Below are 13,067 nucleotides of genomic sequence, written 5' to 3' on the forward strand. Positions count from 1 at the left end.
TCCCATCAAAACGAAAAAGTGTGTTAGTCTCTTCCCTGCCAGAAAACCCAGGTCATATGTTATATAGTCGTCCAGCAGTAAAAAATGTTAGTTTAAATTTGGTTACTGAATTCAATGATATTAAACAGAACTTGAGTGCAATACCTAATATTTCTATGCTTGTTATTGAAATCTTATTTGGAGATGCACCGGAAGATGCCTTCAAAATATTACCAGGACTATCGATTAAATGGCTCAAGAAACATGAGCGTGGACGTTGTAGTATTATTCATATTGGAGCATCACCCGTTGCAACCCTTGAGGGGGGTCCAAATTATTAAAAGTGACAGCATTTCTCTTACTAAGATATTCTTGCCGTATAATATACATTTGATAAGGTTGATGTATACTCTCAAAACATTTAAACAAGACCAATTAAAGACTATTATATGATATAATAATATACACTATGAGTTTATATCCGGCGCTCGATGAAAAGATGGATACTGATGATCGTTTAAGATTACATCAAATAAGCGACATAAAACATCGAATAGAGAAGGAGAGGGAGTTTAGACTTGGATTTTATAAAAAAGTATCTGCACTTGTGACAGCTGGCATTGGACTCGGTGTAGCCGGTGTTGGTTTATTATCAACTATAATAGCCATGCCTATCGTACTTGGCATGGAAATAGCGGCTGGAGTCTCAGCACTCAGCATTCATTTCTCGTAGGTTGCAAAAGAAAGCATTAAAACACGATAATATTCGGATACTCGCCGAAGCAAAGTTGAACAGGATCATATTTCAACAGCAATGGCTGATTGTAAGATATCCGAGGAGGAGTTTCGTTTAGTGTTGTCGGAACTCACCAAATACAATGTAATGAAGCAAGACATTCGATCCAATTCTCGTAAGACCAGTGGTATTAGTGAAGACGATAAAAAAAGTTTATAGAACAGGGGAGACAACAAGCGCGTCAAAACCAAACAACTGGTTGGAGATTAAAAATAGATTGCTTCCTATCATTAGATCACATTTAGAAGAATGCTTACATAAGTATATAATAATGGAGAATTACAAACCAACAAAGGAAGAACTCGAAAAAGCTATTGAAACATTTATGCTCAGGGACAAAATTATCAAATGGAGAGAATTACCACAAGGTATATATTATATTTGTGATGTCAAACCAACCAAATACGGTCATCAATTGTTTCTTTCCTATTACCAAGAAGAGTATATAGTCTGGTCTCCTAGTAAAATGAACGAAGAATGTTGAGTATCACTTTGTTAAAAATAATTGTATACGTATTAGTAAAAATAATAGAAAATTTTCATTACAATTTAGTTTAGTCTCATCATTGTTTTTATACTAATGGTATCATTGATTGGCTCAAGGTAGTGGTGAGCTTAAGCCAATTTAACTCGCATCAGCGTTTTGACATAAAAAATTCCATCTGTAGTGGTGGTATAGGTATATAAATCTGGCTCCAGAGGAAGTGGTCCAGAACCCCTATTACCTATACTACTTTATATGTTACAAACACCTCTCTAACTCCGGTAAAATAAAATATCCTTAAATTAACCCATTATATTCCTATGTTCATTCTCTCCCACCCATATCTAACCATAAAGCCACAATCACACCGGATCGTACGATTTCTGGATCGTGCGATTGCTGGCAATTTCGCCGAGGTACGACCAATCGGCAATGTTTGCTACGATCTCCATTTGTGAACGCATACTGTGATTGGTGGTAGGTTCTCGTATGATTGGTGGTATGCGTGGTCGTGCGATCACCAACAATTGGAGAAGATCGATCACAAATTCAATCGTAGGTAATCGTTCGACTAGCGGTAGCGATCAGCAACCGATCGTACGACCATTCGTGACGATCAGCGAACGATCGTACGATCAATCGTGGCGACCTGCGACCGTTCGCACAATCGATCAGAGCCAACTGTCATCCGCGTCAGTTGAAGTCTTCTCGGCAACACTGGTTCCTCCGCCATAGCGAAATGCTGTCTTGGGGTGTGAACCCCAGACCCACTCCAACTATACCAATCTGCGAACTAAAGACTGGTGGTACCACCAATCGTTATGTCGTGCAACCAGTCGGGACAGGTCGTGGCTGGTCGCACGACAGGTGATACCACCAATCGTCAGGTAGTAGGACCAGTTGCACGACCAATCGTGCATCTTGTTGACCCGCGATTAGGCACAACTGGTGGTGCGTCCATGCACGACTGGCGGTACGACCATGTAAGATCTGTCTGCGACCTCTTACGATTATGAATCGCTGGTCAGAAGTTTTGAACATGACCATCGACTTTGCTGCGACTGATTTTGCTCTGGCGATCTACCACGACCCATGCGTAGGCTTATTTACCCCACACCAAGAAAACGGATACAACCAATGAACACGCTCCTTACATCTCGGCTCTCACAGTCATGGCTTCCGCCTAGCCGAGCATGCAAAGAGCGTTACATCGTCATGTCTCCCGAGCCACTACGCCCGCGTGGGCATAAGCTACTATAACAAGGAATACAAAGGTAGGTACTACGTCAGCCACTCAAATCCCCTAAAACTAACCCCCAAATCCCGAGCTGACCACACACGATAGATTAGTAATATTAGCACTTAGTTATTAGTATTAGTTTGCAGTATGGGTTTCAAGGATTTTAATGAAGAGGTGATACTACACCTTTAAGATTTTAAGTTGGTTATTCTTGAGTCAGTCCCTACCCTACCAGCCACATTGTATACGCCAGGGAACTATTCCGGTTCAGTGACTCTCTCGTTCACCTAACGTTAGCTTTGTTGCTTTTAACCCTCACTTCCACCTAAGTCACTACACTGGTAAGTAACTGACAGACGACAGCCAGTGATATGATTATATAAATAGGTATAGGAAAGAGATGCCTTTGTCACCCCAACTTTTGTTTACTGTAAACCTAATAGTGCATTGGTAATGTAAAAACAGGGGAGGGGGTGTCTAAAGAAACTCTTACCTTATCGGATAATGTTTCTAAAGCATGCATATCATGCATATGGTAAATACATTGTAAATATGTGGACATTTATAATAATAATACCATGATGTTTGGTATTTTTCTTTTGTTATGATAGTGCTATATTTAGATCTGAAAACTTGTATAATTTAAAGTAGCACTGATGTGATAATATGGTCCACACGTGTTAGAGCATTTTGTAGGGAAGTAGGTTCTATTGTACATTTAGCATCATTAGCGAATTTCCATGTTTGTAGGTATGTTGATATCACTAGTTAGCCCTGGCAATGCAGGTGTGGAAATTTGACATATTACCTACGCCTGGAGGCCAGTATTTTAGTATGTTTGTTTAGCATTACATGTAAACATATGCCACTTAGGTGTGTCTGTTGATTATATTTACGTTGTACACGCAGTAAGAAGTGTTTAGATATGTCTTTGATATGCACAGTCTCTATATCTGAATAATGTGATTCAAGTTGGTCTATCCTTATTGCTGTCATTTGAAGCTAATATCATTGACAGTTTGGCAGGGTATATGTTTTAACAGGGAGTCTATATACGTTTTATATATTCCCTCAGTTACTTAAGTTGATTATATCTCTTTAAATATTCACAGTGCTGCCAATACAAATTAAAACAGCAGCTGGGCTATCATTATCATGGCCAGCACCACAGGGTCAAGTGTGGGTCAGCGGCTTGTAATTAACACGTGAGAATGGCCGGTTGGCCACTGAAGCTTAACATTGTGGATGAGACGCAGGATACTGCAGGCTGACCATTATATGTAACGTAACACGATACATGGCAGTCTGACAGTGAGGGTTAAAGATAGTACGCTTTCTGTGAGTCGGGACTTGACCCTCGGACAGCGGCTTGGCAGGTTGGCCTCGTACGCCTCCGAGATGCTGCCTGGCCATTGTTGTACTACTATGTAGTTATATAAGACGTTGTGGACCCAAAGACGGACTTGGGTTCTCAATACCAGAAATATCCGGTAGAGGACCAACGTCTACCTATTTTACTGATGTATGGTACTGCCAGTGTTGTATAGTTACATGCAGCAATGATTTTATTGCTTGTTTCAAAGTAATTAATATTCTTATGGCGGTAAGAACTATCTTTATATATATAAAATGAAGTGTCATTTATTTGTTATATTTTACACTGTGGGAATGATGTTCTAATTTAGTGTTGTAAAATATAAACCACACTACTTGGTTATTACCAAGTCATCAAATAAACGGAATTCACACCCGTGGCCGTGTTGCCACCTTATTCAGCGAAGCACACCTGCTACACACACATAAATATAGTGTGTGGAATGCGGCGTTAAACAACAAACACAACAAAAAGCATACTTCAATGGGGCCTCACAATCGTGACAGCAGCTTCACGAGAGTTGCCTCCCTTATACCGCCCTCGACATATTGTACATGCCATACGTATGTGCCACTAAAACTATCATAACATCTTCTAAAAAGACCCAAACAGTTAGTTTTGTAATTATCATATTGTTGACAAGAACTGTGAACGTACATGTCGTTATTAAAGATGCACACAAACAACAGTGAGCGTCCGCCAGGAGAGCGAAAGGTCGGGGCTTTAATCCCGGCAGCATCAAACCAAAAGATGCTAAAAGATGGTACTTTTTGTTACCCTGTCTGGCGCTCGGCATTAAGAGGCTAAAACAAGGACTGGTCGGCTCGGAGTCTGTATATTGTGTCAGAATGGGGTATTCATGTTAAACTGCGGCATGGTATATCAGTGGGACAGCACTATAAACTTGCCATTAGTCCGGACTAGTACAAGCAGTCACACATAAACACGTGCATGCATGTCGTAATATAAGTGCAATAATCTTGAACGCGACGTTAAACCCTATTTCGCCTCACCACACAAACCACAGCCTGGTTTCAACACCAGACAGAGAGAGTGGTCTTCACAGCCTGACGTCCGATAAGAGTAATGATTATGAATATGGGACTTCAGTGTCCAGTATCGCGGAGGCGTAGGCCAGCCCAGCCGCTCTCTGTCTCAGGGGCATGTCCCCACACGTACAACGCATACTACATTTACACTGTCAGACTTATGGTGTTACGATACCTCTGTGTTTAGCCCGCAGAATCCCGCACCATATTTTAAATTCAGGGAATATATAAAACTTATAAACTCCCTGCTAACACCCGTGCCTTTGATAGAAGCTGATCATGCCAACGAATTCGTCTCACATTTGACAAATGTTAATTGTTACTGAGGACCGTAATGTTTGGTTCCCTTCTATTGTTTATATGAGGGTAATTACCTCCCCTGGGTGGCTGGGTGCATGCTCGACAGCTCCAAAGAAAAATAACATAATCCTTAGTATATATGAAGACCGGCTAAATCATACCACTCCACTAAAAATGGGAATACCCCTACAGTTATGGAGAGCACGTATCGGAACTTTCGTTCCCCCGAAAGGCTGCAAACAAGTTGAGAAAGTGTTGCCATACTCCCCACACTCACAGTGGAGGGGCGGGACAGCAATGGCGTACCGGATTGTGCTGTGTACCACACTTCTACTTACATTGTGGACCTTTGGATCAGTCACTGGATCTACGATGGATTACACTCTAACTACGATGGACCACCAACCGCTGTTGTGCTGGTGAGGTGAGATTTGCATAAATTACTTTGAAAAGGGAACTTTGTTTACACCACGAAAACTGAACCACACACACGACCATTGGAGATACCCGGTGGTTAGCCTACTCCTCTTAGCAGGTGACATCGAGCTCAACCCTGGACCTATCGGTGACGACTTATCTGATCTTAAAGCAGCAATCATACAGCAGATTAAAGACTCGGAAAACAAGATATCAAAAGATATTACTTCAGTGAAAGAGGAAATACAGTCGATCAAAGAAGAGGTACGTGTTATTAAAAACGAGATCGATCACCAGAAAGAAGAACAAGCGATCCTAAGACTTGATATAGATTCTATGAATAATAGAGTAGAAGACATGGAGAGTTATTTGGATGGCATCAGTGAGTTGGAATCAAGAGTCGAAAGCCAAGAGAGACAAAGTAGAAGGAATAATATTATCCTCTACGACGTGCCCGAGAGTGGGGATGAGTCCTACAGTACTTGTAGAGTGAAAGCAATAGACGTAATTAACAGGGCTAGAGCCAAGGTCGAGAAAGCGCCACTACAACATAGAGACATTGAACGGGCCCACAGCATCTCTTCAAAAAGTGACCATAAACCACGCCCACTGATTGTAAAAATGTGTCATTGGGAGGACAAGATGCACACTATCCGATTAAGAGAAACCCTTAGAGACATGGGATATGGCGTAGCAAATGACTTGACATATAATCAAAGACAAGAACTCAATAAATTACGAACTGAAAATCCGACTAAAAGATTTTTCTATAAAGGAGGCAAAATTGTAGAGGATATTAGACGCGAAAAAGGAAATGACAACACACAGCAGAGTCAAGGTAGAGACATAAGCATTAGACAAGGTGACAGGAGAGACACACGGACAACACAGGATGACTCTGGGAGCGGGGAGCGAAGGAGACGTTATCTTAGGTCAACCACTCGCTCCCAGACCCCTGGTCGGAAGGCTGTGAGATGGGGGTGTGGCCAGGGCCATGACAATTTACGGGTGCTTCAAACACGTGTACCCCACAGTACTATCAACAGTGATGTACAATTTTTAGTTTGGAATGTATCAGGGCTGATGGCTAAATTACAGGATCGTGACTTTGTAAGCTTTATATGTAAATGCGACATCATTGGATTGACAGAATCCTGGTCCAAAGAGATTGACTTACTATCCATATTTCCAGACTTTAAGGTTATAACAAAACATGGAGAAAAAATATCTCAATTCGGCCGCCTTTCAGGTGGAATAGTAATTCTTATTAGAAAAAAGTTTGAGAATTCTGTGAAATAGACAAAAATCCGTAAAAGTGGAATATTTGTGTTATTAGACAAAACCATGTTCAATACAGATAAGGATGTAGTGTACTCATGTGTGTATATTCACCCAGAATCGTCACGCTGGTACAGTACGTTATCACCTGACTGTAGTAACGGTGTGCTATTGTTGCAAGAGGAGCTACTAGATGTTCTTTCTCACTGCGGCAACTATTATATTATGTTAGGTGGGGATTTCAATGCACGCACAGGTACTGAGCCGGATTTTGTTGAAGATGATATTCTTGAATATTTAGAAAATGATAATTCTTCCGTGTAAAGTTTTCTACTCGACCATTTTAACATGGTACGAGCGTCAGCAGATACTGTGTTAAACAACTTTGGAAAAAGTTTGATAAATTTATGCAGTGTCTTAAATATACATATAATGAATGGAAGATGTGGGTTAGACTCAGAATTTTGAGACTATACGTTTATTGGCAATCAAGGTGCTAGCGTCATAGATGACATAATCTGTTCATCTGGGTTGTTTGACGTATGCTGTAATTTCAACATTGTATCACGCACGGAATCCTGTCATCTTCCTGTCATGGCTAGCTTATATATTCCTGTGCAGGCTAAACCCGTGCATGCTCATGGTAATAAGAAGGCTTCCAAATTCGTTTGGGTCAATGATAAAGCCGACCAATTTATGTATAACTTGTTGAGCAGTGAATGCTACTCTTTATTAGAAAAGGCTGTTGACGAAGTGTTACACAATATAGACGAAAGTGTTAGATGTCAGAGGCCTTGTGCACGGCAGCAAGCGACATGAAAAGAGTGTGTACTTCTAACACATCTAGTCAACAGTGGTTTGACCGTGAATGTAAGCTACTCAAAAAAGAAAGATGTAAATATGTAAACAATTTTAGGATAAAAAAGGATAATAACTCATTATATGAGTATAATTATATTAGAAATAAATATAATAGTGTATGAAGAGAAAAGAAAGCGAATTTTTTCAAAGAGAAACAGGAAAAACTTGAACATTGTATACGCGATTCTAAACAATTTTGGGTCACTCTTAAAGGGCTAAATACTAATCGTTATACACAAAACAATATTCCAATTGATGATTGGTTTAACTATTTCAGGGATCTGTTTTCAACTTCTACAGAGAACGAGGAAAGATGTTTTGATATTGACGAATCGAATGCATTTGATAACTCTTTTTGTCAGTTAACCTCAGATATTCTCGATTCACCTATAACAAGAAATGAAATTTCAGAAAGCATCGCAAACTTTAAAAGCAATAAAGCAGCCGGTGAAGACAATTTGATTCCTGAATTTTTTAAATATTCGTCCGAAATTCTCCTCCCCTACCTTGAAATCCTTTTAACGTTATGCTTGACGTTAACAGTGGACTTTGGGGATTGTAATTCCTTTGCACAAACAGGGATCAACTAATGTCACCAACAACTATAGGGGTATAACTCTTTTGAGTGTTTTCAGTAAGATTTTTACCAGTATTATACACAAACGTTTAGTATTTTGAACCGATTCCTTTAATAAGATAGATGAAGCACAAGCCGGTTTCAGGCATGGATACTTTACAATTGATAATGTATTTGTATTGCAGACACAAGGAGAAAAAATGTATGCTATATTTGTTGATTTTGCTAAGGCGTTTGACTCAATTAACAGAAACATGTTGTGGTCCCTTTGCAAATCTCAAGGTATCAGTACTAAAATTGGTAAATTACTATGTTGCACATATCACAATGTGAAGGTCTGTGTTCGAAACAATAACACCTTATCTGATTCCTTCTACTGTAATATTGGGGTTAGACAAGGATGTATTCTAAGTCCATTTCTGTTTTCGTTTTTCATAAATGAACTTTCGATACAAATATCTGAAAATTGTAACGAGGGTATCCAACTCCATCCAGAAACTATTTAACTTTTTCTACTCCTTTTTGTTGATAATATTGTTATGTTCTCGAGCACAGTACCTGGACTTCAAAAGTTAATAAATCAATTTGAGAATTATTGTAACAAACGGAAATTGAAGGTCAATATCGATAAGACAAAGGTTATAGTTTTCAAAAAATGGAGGGAAATTATCAAAACGAGAAAAATGGCTATATAAAGGTAAAAGACTTGAGGTTGTAAGAAGTTACAAATATTTTGGGGTACATTTTACAAATCGACTAACTTGGTCACTGCATTGCAACAAAGCCGCACTGCAAGCCAAAATGATTTTAAATGGCATTTTACAAAACCTAATACCCCTTGGAAATATTAGCTATGAAACATTATCTAAGATTTTCGACACTAAGATCAGTCCTATTCTACTCTATGGTGCTGAAGTCTGGGGCCTAGAGAACTATGATACAATAGAGAAGGTACATCTATTTGCGTATAAAAGATTTTTAGGAGTAAATTCCAACACTCCAAATGTTACAGTTTACGGGGAATGTGGGAGATACCCAATGTATATATTTAGTTACATAAAAGTAATAAAATATTGGATAAAATTGCTTAAAATGCAAAATACCAGATTCCCAAAGAAATGCTATAACATGATGAGGTAAAAATAACTGGGCCTCGGGTGTCAAAAAGATACTCCAATCTTGCGGGTATGAGTACATTTGGAGAGAGCAACATGTAACAGTACCAGATCGTTTCATATATAATTTAAAACAAAGGCTAAAATATATGTATGGTACTCTTCACTAGGTTTACACAATAAGTTAAAGCATTACACCTGTTTTAAATCATTCATTCTGACCGAAAAATATCTTTTGGATATAAATGTTAAAAAATTCCGAACAGCACTATCCCGTTTCAGATGTAGTGACCTTCTTATAGAAAAAGGTAGACACTTAGCGATACCAAGGGAAAACAGATTGTGTAAATATTGTACTTGCCAAGAGATAGAAGATGAATACCATTTTTTCCTAGTCTGTCCATTGTATGCAAATATCAGAAAAGAATACATAGAAAAATATTTTTATCTGAATCCTAGAATAGACACATTTTATATCCTCATGTCATCTCAAAATGAAACAGTCACAAAATATCTTTCAATGTATATATATCATGCAATGAAAATCAGATCCTCTGCATTATAGATGTGATATTTTGTTACGATATAAGTAATTCCTATTGCACCCATTGCTACTGTATGTATATATGTACTATAGGCCTATGGCCTTTTCAGTACTTGAAATAAAGATTGAATTGACAAAAAAAATAAAAAAATGAGGGTAATTTAATTTGTGACAACAAGTAACAATACCAAACAAATAGATGAGCAAACACATATGGCCGCATAGTCTAAATCTTTAATTTCGACAAATCCGAGATTCACGACTTAACTTACAAAAAAACAGTAGTATTATAGTTGTGTTCATTATCACCAAGGACAAACGACGAACATTTATGTTTTAATTAAGTGTAAATTAAGGATAATTTTCTTTTGAGTCGAGTTTACACTTTCAACTCAAAGCGTGGACCACAAATTAACATCGGCAGATTTAACGTATACAAGTAGAGATTGCTGCAGAGCATCAATAGCTCCCCGCAATATAATGTTATGTGCAGAGGAAGGAAGTGTAAGCTATGGGAGGAGAGAATTTGTGTTAAGTACAAATTGGTTGTTATTAATGTACTTATCTTTGGAAAGCACAATAAAAGAAACAGTGTCTTTAATTGGTCAGCACAAAGAAAACCCAGGCAAGAAAACTGGGCCTGTCAGGCAAAACTTGATGTATACCCACTATTAGTACCAATAAAAAAAATCCTATATAGATAACAACAAATGTCACTCTAAAGCATGCTTTTGCAGCAAATATCAATATTTCTGGTCAAAATGTTGGTTGGTTTAAATAAAGCAAACTTTTAAAATAGTAAACACAAAAAATGTAATGAATACACTCTAAATATACTTCAGTTCAAATGTAAAAATTCACGCAATCATTAATGGATTCCCATTTATCTAGCTGCAAGTTAGGAACATACAGTTTGGTCACGTTATCTATAAATATTGAGAATTATCTTACATATTGTAAAAACAAAGGCCATGGGTCACTTTTCTCAAAACTTCGTTTAAGTAATCACAAACTAAAAATTGAAAAAATTGTAGATACACAAAAACACCAAGCCCATTTGAACAACGTCTCTGTGAAACATGTGATGTCTCAGAAGATGAACAACATTACGCACTGTCTTACATAGTACAACCAAGAAAGAGAATCACAAATAATCCCCAATCATTATAAAGAATTTGGTACACTCTGTTAAAAGGAGCAGATTCTTAATAAGTTTACCAACAGTTATCCAGAAACAACTTCCAAGATCTGTTAACATATCAACAATTACAAACAAATTCCTTGTACATGTATGTACTACATTACCATAGTTTTGCTCAATTCTCATATTGTTTCCATATCATTATAAAACACTTGTTTTAGAAATTAAATTCTACCTCTTTTGAATGTTGAATGTTCCTGTGTTTTTTAATTGTCGTTTATTGTGCATGTATTTTGTAGTTTGTGATTGTGCAATATTGCCACTGTTTCTTCATGGAATGTTTCGCAATACATATCTCATCTAAAACATCTTTGTTGTATAATAGTTTCTTACAGTTGTTTACGGGGGCATGGTTGGCCCAGTCGCCGAAGGCGCTGCAATTCGCTATGCAGAGTTGTGTCCCTTGGGCACGCCAGAAACCTATGACAGTGTGTTTGAATCTCGGTTCGCCCCGATTTTGTTTTCAGCACAAAACCCTTGCTCGTTGGTTTCACCAAAGTGGTGAACGTCTAAGACCTGCATCACTTCAGACTTTCCTCCCACATCAAGCTGACACGGAATACTATTCAAGACGGCGTTAAACCCAACTCCCTCACTCACTCTTGTGTATGGTTCCGTTTGGTTAACTGGGTTTGTGTTGTGATTGCTTCCGGCTTAGATTGGAAATTTGTTTAGAAGAATGTTACTATGTTCAACCCAAACATCGTGAAGATATCATGCAACCGTATTATCTTTTTGGAAAATAATTGCAAACTACAGACCAACCTGTTGATTTCCTATGTATCCAGAAGCAAAGAACATATACGGGTGTATGATCTCTGCTGAATTTTTTTTGTCAAAGCAATAAACCATGCAGAAACGTAAACCGCCGCATGAAACGGTATGTACCATACATTACATACAGTGAAGTATTTAAAACAATGCTGTGCTCAACTATGCACAGCAAGCGCCATACACGTGATTATGAAGACAACTAATAAAAAATGTCTCATATCAAACCCGTTTTTTTACATGTGTTGTTTATTGAAGAAAGTCATACTTTATAGAAGCCCGTTATTTAATCGTGTTGAACAATATGTTGCAATAGCAGTGTGAAAATTGAGTGCGCGTGACAGGCTTGGCCTAAATTCCTTCCTGGAACGTTTCTCGATGGCTGCCTGAATAACATACGATACATTGCAAAGGTAGTGCGCAATTGAACTGTTCGGGAAAGGGAGATAATCACTCACTCACAGTGATACAGCTTGAATAAGATACGATGTACAGCAATGCAAGGTCAGTGCGTGAATTTATCACTTCTATATTACTCCTATAGCTAATGGAGATAATCGCTCAATGCGCAATAGTTTATTCTTACAAAATATAGACCGGTTAACTTTAGCGAAATGGGATCATTTTTAGCTCTTTTAAAAAAAAAATGAACAAATTTCATGGGTTATCAGCATTACGAAAAGTGACTAAGTCTCAGAATAGCAAGACGATTTTGAAGTATCTCTTATTGCTGGAAAAGATAAACATTAACATTTCACGCACATTTCACATGATTTGTATGTTTCGTTTCGGTAACTGTGTGGCTTGAAATTTCTAAGAAACCAACATGTCGACTTACATGCTCCAAAATTAACCTCTCCCGTATACTTCCCCGCCTTAAGGGCGGGGAAGAACAAAGTGAAAGGTTTCATCTGGTGGGTTTAATCGTTCAATCAGGGATGAATCTGATGTACAGCCCTCTCACTTCTCAAATTTAACTGTCCTGTTATTTGATTATCTTTCCATTACAATTGCTCAGGTGAATAGTTCATGGGTGTGTTTTTTCGCGTACATCATTCGGGATGGCTATGAGCATGGTTT

The 13,067-nt window shown here is 38.2% G+C and overlaps 1 protein-coding gene across 2 annotated transcripts in view; it reads left to right on the plus strand.

Annotated features, from left to right (window-relative positions):
- The first annotated feature begins 2,065 nt into the window (after positions 1-2,065).
- LOC124139843 (monocarboxylate transporter 13-like) overlaps positions 2,066-13,067 on the plus strand; it is a 33,987-nt gene continuing 22,985 nt past the window's right edge. For both annotated transcript variants that reach the window (XM_048402673.1, XM_048402674.1), the window contains exon 1: positions 2,066-2,533. The gene's annotated coding sequence lies outside the window, so the exon portion shown is untranslated. The remainder of the gene's footprint in view (positions 2,534-13,067) is intronic.

Source organism: Haliotis rufescens, unplaced genomic scaffold, assembly GCF_023055435.1.
Source record: "Haliotis rufescens isolate VD_foot unplaced genomic scaffold, xgHalRufe1.0.p SCAF_28, whole genome shotgun sequence".
In the NCBI taxonomy this organism is placed as follows: Eukaryota; Metazoa; Mollusca; class Gastropoda; order Lepetellida; family Haliotidae; genus Haliotis; species Haliotis rufescens.